The sequence below is a fragment of the Hypanus sabinus genome, chromosome 19, assembly GCF_030144855.1.
Source record: "Hypanus sabinus isolate sHypSab1 chromosome 19, sHypSab1.hap1, whole genome shotgun sequence".
Classification (NCBI taxonomy): Eukaryota; Metazoa; Chordata; class Chondrichthyes; order Myliobatiformes; family Dasyatidae; genus Hypanus; species Hypanus sabinus.
In genome coordinates this window covers 80,045,213-80,056,111 of record NC_082724.1, presented here as the reverse complement: position 1 = coordinate 80,056,111, position 10,899 = coordinate 80,045,213, and the positions used below count along the sequence as shown (strand labels likewise).

The window sequence follows — 10,899 nt, the reverse complement described above, 5'->3', positions numbered from 1 at the left end:
AGGGGATCTTAGACTGAAGCAGGGAGCAGTTGAAGATGTCAGCAAACACTCCAGCTAGCTCGCTTGCACAGGCCTGGAGAACCCGTCCTGGGACGCCATCTGGGCCCGTCGCCTTCCTTGGTTTATCTTCAGGAAGGCTCTTCCAATGTCTTCCTCGGTGACGATGAATCTCGATGCCACCAGGTCCGGTTCATCCGGAGGGGGTGGGGCGATCCTCTTCGGTTTGAATCTGGCGTAGAATACGTTCAGTTTATCAGGAAGAGAAGCACTACAGTTATTGATATTCCCAGCCTTTTCTTTGCACCCAGTGATCTCATTTAGACCCTGCCATAGTCTATTGGCATTCCTCTGGTTAGCCTGGGCTTCCAACTTGGCTCGGTATTGCCTCTTGGCGCCCTTAATGGCTTTCCGGAGTTCACGCCTGGATTCCATGTAGCGACTGATATCCCCGGACCTAAAAGCCACAGCTCTAGCCTTCAAAAGGGACTGGACCTCATAATTCATCCAAGGCTTCCGGTTAGGGAATACCTGGATCATCTTGCGAGACACACAGTCCTCTGTGCATTTGCGTATGGTGCAAATCATCTCCATTATGCAACAATAATCATTTTCTATCAGGGTGGAAACCATTTATTAACAGAACTTGGGAGGATAAAGGTATTACTACTCTTCAAGATATTAATGGGGAAAGTACTATCCTTAGCTTTCAAGAACTGGTATCTTGATATAATATTGATAAGCACTCTCTTTTTTTCTACTTCAGAGTAAGAACAGCTTTGCATTTGACACGGTAGGCTGATTCAGAAAGTCAGAAGGCATGGGATCCATGGAAGTTTGGCCAGGTGGATTCAGAATTGGCTTGCCTGCAAAAGGCAGAGGGTCGTGGTGGAGAGAGTACATTCAGATTGGAGGATTGTTGAAGATTCCAAAGGGGGGGGGGCATTGATAAGATGCAGAAGTGGCAGATGGAGTTCAACCTGGAGAAGTGTGAGGTGGTACACTTTGGAAGGACAAACTCCAAGGCAGAGTACAAAGTAAATGGCAGGATACTTGGTAGTGTGGAGGAGCAGAGGATCTGGGGATACATGTCCACAGATCCCTGAAAGTTGCCTCACAGGTAGATAGGGTAGTTAAGAAAGCTTATGGGGTGTTAGCTTTCATAAGTTGAGGGATAGAGTTTTAAGAGTCGTGAGGTAATGCTGCAGTTCTATAAAATTCTGGTTAGGCCACACTTGGAGTACTGTGTCCAGTTCTGGTCACCTCACTATAGGAAGGATGTGGAAGCATTGGAAAGGGTACAGAGGAGATTTAGCAGGATGCTGCCTGGTTTAGAGTATGCATTATGATCAGAGATTAAGGGAGCTAGGGCTTTACTCTTTGGAGAGAAGGAGGATGAGAGGAGACATGATAGAGGTATACAAGATATTAAGAGGAATAGATAGAGTGGAGAGCCAGTGCCTCTTCCCCAGGGACCACTGCTCAATACGAGAGGACATGGCTTTAAGGTAAGGGGTGGAAAGTTCAAGGGGGATATTAGAGGAAGGTTTTTTACTCAGAGAGTAGTTGGTGCGTGGAGTGCACTGCCTGAGTCAGTGGTGGAGGCAGATGCACAGTGAAGTTTAAGAGACTATTAGACAGGTATATGGAGGAATTTAAGGTGGGGGTTATATGGGAGGCAGGGTTTAACAGGGTTTAACAGCCAACATTGTGGGCTGAAGGGCCTGTACTGTGCTGCACTGTTCTATGTTCTATTAAAGCCTGGGGGTTCCCTGGGGGTCAGATTAAAAGGACCATCCCATTTAAGTTGGATACAGAGTGCTCCAAGACAGATAGTGTCATATATCTATGATAAATTAAACTCCCAGAAATCTATGCCCACGTCAGGACTGAAAGCCTGGGATAGGGACGTATCTGAATTGGGACAAGACTTAGACTGGGTTGCGATTTGGGATAATGTTGCCGGTGCTTCAAAAAACCCGAATCATCGGTATATACACTGAAATTTTGTCATAGAGCATATCTAACACTGAGAATTAAACATCAAATGGGTCTGGTTCCTGACCCATATTGCTCATTTTGCCCCCCACGGAACCGTTGGCTCTTTTATACATGTTGTATGGGAATGTCCAGGGGTTTGTGGGGGAATGTTATCAGTCCTCTTACAGAACTAATGGGGGTACAATTACCAATGGATCCCGCTGTACATCTTCTAAATGATGACTTCCACCTTTCCCTTAAGGAAAAAACACGCAAAACCGGGCTGGCAGGCCTGACTGCACCTAAGAAGATTGTAGTCCAGCGTTGGAAACCTCCCCATGATATTTCAAATACTCACTGGCTTCGGAGCTTTTTGGACATTTCTTACCAGGAATTATCATCAGCAAGAGTAAATGATGCACGACCAAACACAATCTTAATGTGGACAAATTTGATGTCTAACTTAAAAGATCTCCTGTTAAAATAGGAATGCTCTGTCTGTGTATGCACAACTATTCAGTTGGTGGGTGGAGGGGAGAGGGGTGGGGGGGAGAGAGAATGGGGGAGGGGTGGAGAGGGGGATGGGGATGAGGGCTGGGGGTGGCTGGGTTAAGCAGTCAAAATGTAATCGGCAACTGGTTGTATTGAATGTAGTTTGTTGGTGCTGCAATAAAAGTTAGTGATAATAATATTTCATGTTTCCCGCATCCGCCATATTTGCTTCCGTATCTTTAAGCCATGTGTGCTGCATTGTGAGTAATACAGGGTGGCACAGTAGTGAAGTGATGAGTGTGACACTTTTCAGCACCAGTTGTAAGATCGGGGGTTCAATTCCCACCACTGCCTGTGTGGATTTCCTCTGGGTGCTCTCGTTTCCTCCCACGTTCCAAAGACGTGGTTAGAGTTGGTAAAGTGCCAAGTCTGTGATGACACTTGCAGGCTTCCCCAGCACAAATCAGACTGTTGATCATTGAGGTAAAGCAGCTTGTTTCACTGTGATTTGATGTACGTGTGGCAAATAGAGGTGATCCATCTAATTGCATCCATATTCCATTTGGAATGGCTTCCTCACTTGAAAGTTCAGAGTAAATTTATTATCAAATTATATATATGGCACCCTGAAATTTATTTTCTTGTGGGCATTCACAGTAAACAACAGATTTCTGAAGCCCTGTTCCACTTCACCCTTTCAACACTTCCCTTTTGCTACGTGCTGGCAGTTGCCAACAGGCCCTGGTGTATGAACCTGGCTGTGACTGGGGCAGAGAAAACTGGCTCCTGACAATGGGCTCATGCCAGCCTGCAACGTTGTGTGGTGGAAGGGGGAGAAGACACCAAAGCTTTGCCCATTGTGAGCTAAAGTGGCTCCCACGTGCCCCTTGACCCATGTGAAAGCAGTGCTGGTTTAATTGTTTGAAAGACAAGTAATATGCTTACAATGTTCTATGGGCTCGGTACCACACAAGATACTCAGAATTGTTTCCACAAACTTGAAAATCAAAAGGTCACCTCTTAACACATTGTCTATAAATGTAAGAATGAAAAGGCATTGTAAATAATTTGTTTGCTTTGGTATAATATAAAGTAAAATATAGCCCAATGCGTCAGCACCTAAATCCAGACTCTCATGGCTTGACCAACCATGCTCTGGTCTCTACTAATTCCCACTTGCATACAACACCTTTTTAATCTACAGGGATACTCCCAGCAAGCGTACAAACTGGGAACCAAACTAGTGCAATGTTTTGGGCAGATGTTGAAATGAGAGAATGTGGCTAAGAGCCAAAAGCAGAGAATCACAGGGCTCTCACTGATTGACAGCCTCTGCTTCCTTAGGAGTCTCTGGACACTGGCGCATAGTTGGTCAACCATAAGAGTCTGTTGGCATGTTTGACTGTCTTTTATTTTATATATATCAAAATACACTTTATTCATAATAAATAAATTACTTACAATGCCTTTTCAATCTTACATTTGTAGACAATGCATTCAATAGTGCTTTATTACATTCAAAACCAATTGCTACTCATGTGCCCCCTGGGGCGGTACACTAGTACAATAAATAAGGGGCTTCCTCACCCAACCCAGCCCCTCCCTCTCTCTTAACTGAAGAACCCTACACAGTGGTCCTTCCCCAGCAAGCCACTGCAGGGGCTGCCCTGAGCCTCACTCTGGCAGCCTGGAATGCTCCAGTCGGGGGCATATCTCCACGGACATCTCGATGTGTTGGCAGAACAACAAAAGGTTTTCTCATTGATGATCTGCCAGCAGTACCTGATGTCCGTCTCTGTGTGTGTTGACTGCTCTGTTGCTAGATCACCATTGGTTATGGAAGCAGGACCAAGTGAACTTTACACCTAGCCCTCAGCTTTATACTGGTACATTGATGAAAACTGCTTATTGGAATAGAGTCGTAGAGCACTTCATCACAAAAACAGGCCCTTCAGCCCATTTAATCCTTGCCAAACCATTACTTTGGTTAATCCTGTTGACCTGCACCTGTTCTATGGCTCTCCATACCCCTCCCATCCATGTACTTATCCAAATTTCTTTTAAATGTTGAAACCAAACCTGTATCTACCACTTCCATTGTCAGCTCATTCTACTCTCTCTACTGAATTAAAAAGTTCCTCCTCATGTTTCCCTTAAATATCACCTTTCACCCTTTACCCATGACCTCTAGTTCTAGTTTCACCCAAGCTCAGTGAAAAAAACCCTGTTTGCATGTACCCTATCTATACTCATAGCTTTGTATATCTCTGTCAAATCTCTCCTCATTCTCCTACACTCCAGGGAATAAAGTCCAAAACTATTTAGCCTTTCACTATAATTCAGGTCCTCAACTCCCTGCTACATCCTTGTAGATTATCTTTGCTCTCTTTCAATCTTACTAATATCTTTTCAGTAAGTAGGTGACTACAACAACATAAATAGAGTGGCCAGACCCTTGGAGGAAGGTAAACAAGGGAAAATGTTTTACTTTAACAATCTTAACTATCTGCTGTTAACAATATCTTTTAATGATTAATTACTTTAATCTATTTATTCAGGTTTTAAATGCACGCATCAGAAGTTGTTAGGACTTTCTAGGCTTGAGGTTCTACTTGAAGGCAACTAACCTCAGAGTCCTCTCCACCTCCTTTGTCCCTCCCCACTGAGATCCCTCCCAGCACTTATCCTTGTAAGTGGAACAAGAACTGTACCTGCCCCTACACCTCCTCCCTTACGACCAATGTTCCCTCTAATTTTTAGTAGTCAGTGTGCGCAAAAATCAGTGTGACAAAAGTTTGTGTTCACTGAATGCACAAATGGCAGAGTTTATGTAGGTTTACAAAATATTTGACATAAAGCTGCACAGAATAACAACAAAATAACATACATATTTAACTCACTCAGTTATTTTTTCTCTCTCCTGTCTTTGGAATTTAGCCATTCTTTTTAAACTCTATCTAGACTAATAGAACTTCCATCCAATTGATAGCTTTTGATTCTCATTAACATATCCAAATGACATTCACCTAAACGGTTTCTCAGCTTGTTTTTGAGTTGGTTCATTAGGCTAAAACCTCGCTCACAGTCCGCACTAGATGCAAGAAAGGTTCTCCCAATGTCCATCTACTATGCAAGGTGGCAAAATCGTTCATTTTGAAGTACAAATGCCACCATTTGAGCAAAGTTTGAAATCAGTTTGGATTTAATTTTTTCTTGCACAGAAAATCTGAAATCATTAAACTGTATAACTATGACAGTATTTTCAGCTAGAAAATCATATCTTAGACATAAGGCATTAACTCATTCATTGCCAAATGTGAAGACACAATCTGCAATTGCAGAGAAGTCAAAAGCTGACCATTCTTGTACCTCATCTTCAGGAAACCTTTCTTCTAAATGAACACAAAGACTATTTATAAAAGGCAACAGTGAACTTGTATCTACTGTGACGTTTTCTTCACATTGTTGGCTTAGCAAAACTTTAATTTTGTCACTCCATGAAACACTGTCTTCCAGATACCGCTTTCTTATCTTGTTAATTTTGCCTCGCGCAAAATGAAGTGAATCAATCGGTGTCAGGCTACTGTTTTGCAGAAACTTGCACAGTGTAACCGTTTATCAAAGACATCACTTAAAATCTGTAAAGTTCTTTTGCACTTCATGCCCTTCGCTTCTTTTGAATTTGACATAGTGAATCAATATTTTTTTCAATAAAAACTTAGTAAGCTCTCTACAGAATTTGTAAACTTTACGATATGAACACTGTCCACCAAAGATGGCTGCTGCCGTGATGCAGCTGTACAAACCGGAACAGGAAAGGTGAGGTGACGTAAATCAGTGACGTGCATTGTGGTATTTGAAAAACCGACTAACTAGTTAACAGAAACATTTAGCTAAAAGATTATCTTCAATAAGTATAATTATTAATTACTACATTCTCTTAGGTAACTAGCCTTTAGTGCGCACATTAATTTCCTTTGTGCACTGGTTGAAAAACGTGTGTGTGTGTGCTCACGACCACTCAAGGCCCTGAACAGTCCTTCCAGGTGAGGTAACACTTCTGTGAGTCAGTTGGGGCTAACTACTGTATCCAGTGCTCCTGGTGAGGCCTCCTGTATATCAGTCAGACCCAACAGAGATTGGGAGACTGCTTCGCCAAGCACCTGTGCTCTATCTGCCAAAAAAAGCTGGATCTTCCAATGGCTAACTATTTTAATTCCACTTCCCATTCCCATTCCAACATGTCAGTTCACGGCTTCCTCTGCTATCATGATGAAGCCACACTCAGATTAGAGAAGCAACACTTTATATTCCTGATGGTATGAACATTGATTTCTCAAACTTCTGGTAATGCATCCTCCTCCTTCACCATTCCTCATTCCCAATTCCAATTTCCATTTCCATTTCCCGTTCACCTTATCTCCTTACCTACCAATCATCTTCCTCTCTCTGCTACTCCTCCCCCTTTTCTTTCTTCCATGACCTTCTGTCCCCTCTGATCAGATTCCCCCTTCTCCAGCCCTGTATCTCTTTCACCAATCCACTTCCCAGCTCCTTAATTCCCCCCTCTCCCTGCTCATCACCTTGGGGTTCTTCCTCCCCTCCCCCTACTTTCTTACTCTGACTCCTCATCTTTCTTTTTCCTGCCCAGGTGAAGAGTCCCAGCCTGAAACGTCAATAGTATTCTTTTCCATAGATGCTGCCTGGCCTACTGAGTTCCTCCAGCATTTTGTGTGTGATGCTTGGAATTCCAGCATCTGCAGATTTTCCCTTGTTATGATTCTCAGCATTATGGATTTGCTGTATGGGAAGAGTCTAAGCACACTATGGTAAGCAAATCTGTACTCCCTTGACGTTAGAAGAATGAGAAGAAATCTCATTATACAGTGCCTATAAAAAGGTATACACCCCTTTGGAAGTTTTCATGTTGTATTGTTTTACTACATTGAATCACAGTGGGTTTAATTTGACCTTTTTGACACTGATCAACAGAAAAGACTCTTCCATGTCAAAGGTAAAACATGAAGGATGAGAGGTGACCTGATAAGATGATGAGAGGCAATGGTCATGTGGATAGTTAGCAGTTTTTCCCCAGGGCTGAAATGGGTAGCACGACAGGGCACAGTTTTAAGGTGCTTGGAAGTAGGTACAGAGGAAACGTCGGGGTAAGTATTTTATGAAGAGTGGTGAGTGAGTGGAATGGGCTGCCAGCGACGGTGGTGGAGGCAGATGCGATAGGGTCTTTTAAGAGTCTCCTGGATAGGTACATGGAGCTTAGAAAAATAGAGAGCTGTGGTCCAGCTTTGTGAGCTGAAAAGCCTGTATTGTGCTGTAGGTTTTCTATGTTTCTTAATTTCTACAAATTGGTCTAAATTTATTACAATTATTAAGCACAAAATAACTATTTGCATTATACTCACTCCCTTCAAGCCAGTATTTAGTAGATGCACCTTTGGCAGCAATTACAGCCTTGAGTCCGTGTGGATAGGTCTCTATCAGCTTTGCACATCTGGTCACTGCAATTTTCCGCTTTGTTCTTCACAAAACTGCTCAGGCTCTGTCAGATTCCATAGGGATTGTGAGTGAACAGACCTTTTAAACTCCCAATTAGATTGAGATCTGGACTCCGACTTGGCTAATCCAGCTTATTAACTTTGCTTTCAAGCCATTCCTGTGTAGCTTTGGTTTTATGGTTGGGATCACTGTCTTGCTGGGAAACAAATCTTGTCCCAAGTTGCAGTTCTCTTGCAGACTTCAACAAGTTTTCTTCCTGGTCCCTTTTTTGCTGGTCGCTCAGTTTTTGAGGATGGTCTGCTCTAGGCAGATTTACAGCTGTGCCATATTCTTTCCATTTCTTGATAATTGACTTAACTGTTCTCCAATGGATATTCAGCAACTTGGAAATTTTCTTGTATCCATCTCCTGACTTGTGCTTTTCAATAACCTTTTCATGAAGTTGCTTTTGTCTTCATGAAGTAGTTTTTGACATTCATATTCATGTACTATCTCAAAGCCTCTTACACTACAGCAGCAGTGACCACTGATCAGGGTTCGATGCCTCAGCTGTCTGCAACCTGGGTTTCCTCCAGCATTCCAAAGACATATGGTTAGGATAGAGGTTAATATATATTTTGATGGTTTGTTGTACAATACATGTGACAAATAAAGCTAATCTATCCAAATTGATCTTTAAACTTCATCAAACTATCTGCTTCCACTACTACTCCTGATAATCCATCCCAGGCACTTACCACTCTGCTAAGTAAAAATATTGCCTCTCATGTTGCCTTTAAATTTCCCCCCATCTAACTTGAAAAGCTTGGCCCTTTGAAGGAAATACTGTAGCCAGTTTGTGCACTAAGATCCCACAAGCAGCAATATGATAATAACTGGGTTGTTATCTCAGTCAATACTTGCCAGGACACTGAGAGGCACTTCCCTTTCTTTTTATATAGAGCCATGAGAAGTTAACATAGAGGGGAGGTGCACTACTGCACAGAATCAGGCCCTTTGGCCCATCTAGTCTACATATTCTGTTGAGTCTCATCAACCTGCCCTCATACCCCTTCCATCCATGTACTTATCCAAATTTCCCTTAAATGTTGAAATCAACTCTGATTTCATCACTTGTACCGGCAGCTCATTCCACACTCTTACCAACCTGTGAGTGAAGAAGTTCCCCCTCAGGTTCCTTTTAAACATCTCACCTTTCACCCTTAACCTATAACCTCTAGTTCTTGTCACACCCAATCTCAGTGGAAAAAGCCTGCTTACATTTACCCCTTCTCTTCCCCTCATAATTTTGTACACATCTTTCAAATCTCTTCTCGTTTTCCTACACTCTAGTCAATAAAGTCCTAACTAACTCAACCTTTCCCTATGCCAACTCCTCAAGTCACACCAACATCCTTGTAAATTTTCTCATATCCTTCCTATAGGTAGATGACCAAAACCCAAATTAGGCCTCACCAACATCTTACACAACTGCAACATAACATGTCTGCTCACTTTGATCTCTGAAGGTTCATGTGCCAAAAGCTCTCTTGACAACCCTATTTATTTGTGATGATACTTTCAAGTAATTATGGATTTGTATCCCCAGATTCCTTTGTTCCACCGATAACGATGCAAAAGACCAAAAGAAGTTTAATACCACAACCAAAAGCCTATACCTTTTGGCATTACAGCCCCCCTGGTGGCCAACTATTTGTATTCCTATCCCCATTCCTGTTACAACATGTCGGTCCATGGCCTCTTCTTCTTCCATAGTGAGGCCATTCTCAGGGTGGAGGAGCAACACCTCATATTCCATCTGGGTAGCTTCTGATCTGATGGTATGAACATTGATTTCCCCCTCCCACTTCCCTCTTCTCCTATTCCTCAATCTGGACTTTACCTCTTCATATCACCTCCCCTGGTGCCCCCCTTTTTCCCTTTCACCCATGGTCCACTCTCCTCTCCTGTCAGATTCCTTCTCCAGCTCTTCATCTTTTCCACTCACCTGCCTTCACCTATCACCTTCTTTCTATCGTCCTTCCCCTCTCCTCATCTTTTTATTCTGGCATCTTTCCCTTTCCTTGCCAGTCCTGAAGAAGGGTCTCAGCCCAAAACATCAATGGTTTATTCATATTTATAGATGCTGTCTGATCTACTGGGTTCCTTCAGCATTTTATGTGTGCTGATCTGGTATTGAGGTATTTTCTTCAAGTTTCTGGAGTGAGACTTGGCCCTCTGAAAGACTGCTATATCAACCAAGTAAGTCACAATTGACCCATTTCCTGCTGTTTCTGCTTATGATGTTGAGGGCTATTGAAGGTGGGTAGCTGTTGATTTACTTTATTGTGATTAAGATTTTTAAAATTTTAGTTATTTAGAAATGCAGCACAGAATAGGACCTTTGGGCAAGGATTAAATCAGGCGTTACTAGGCCCGTGCAGAATAGGACCTTCGGGCCTATTCTGCACGGGCCTAGTAACGCCTGATTTAATCCTTGCCCAATCATGGGATAATTTGCAAAGACCAATTAACCTACAAACTTGTACTATAGATGAACTAGGAGTCTATAGTATAAATTGAACTCTGAAATCTGCTACCCGGACTGTAATAGTGTACGCTAACTGTTGTACTACTGTGGGCTTTGCATCTCAAGACTTAGTTTTGTAATGGTAGGAAAAAAAATACATTATTTCTCTGGACAAGCAGGGTAGAACTCTTTTGTGCACTACTAACATATCTTGATAAATGATTGTGTTTTGGGTTAGTTACAAATCAGACAGAGTAAATCTCCCTTTTCTATTGTTGCTGAGTTAATATCATCATAATCTCAGTAAGTCAATTTGTTGATGTGCCTTGCACAAGATGTTGCCATGGCGATCACATCCTCATAATGCATTTCAAGATTTTATTTTATAGGCACGTAGAAGTATAATA

At 42.4% G+C, this 10,899-nt stretch overlaps 1 long non-coding RNA gene across 1 annotated transcript in view; it reads left to right on the top strand.

Moving 5' to 3' along the window:
• Positions 1–2,413, top strand: part of LOC132378177 (uncharacterized) — a 100,527-nt gene extending 98,114 nt beyond the window's left edge. The window contains exon 3 of the long non-coding RNA XR_009506907.1: positions 2,240–2,413. This is a non-coding gene — a long non-coding RNA (uncharacterized LOC132378177). The remainder of the gene's footprint in view (positions 1–2,239) is intronic.
• Positions 2,414–10,899: the final 8,486 nt, after the last annotated feature.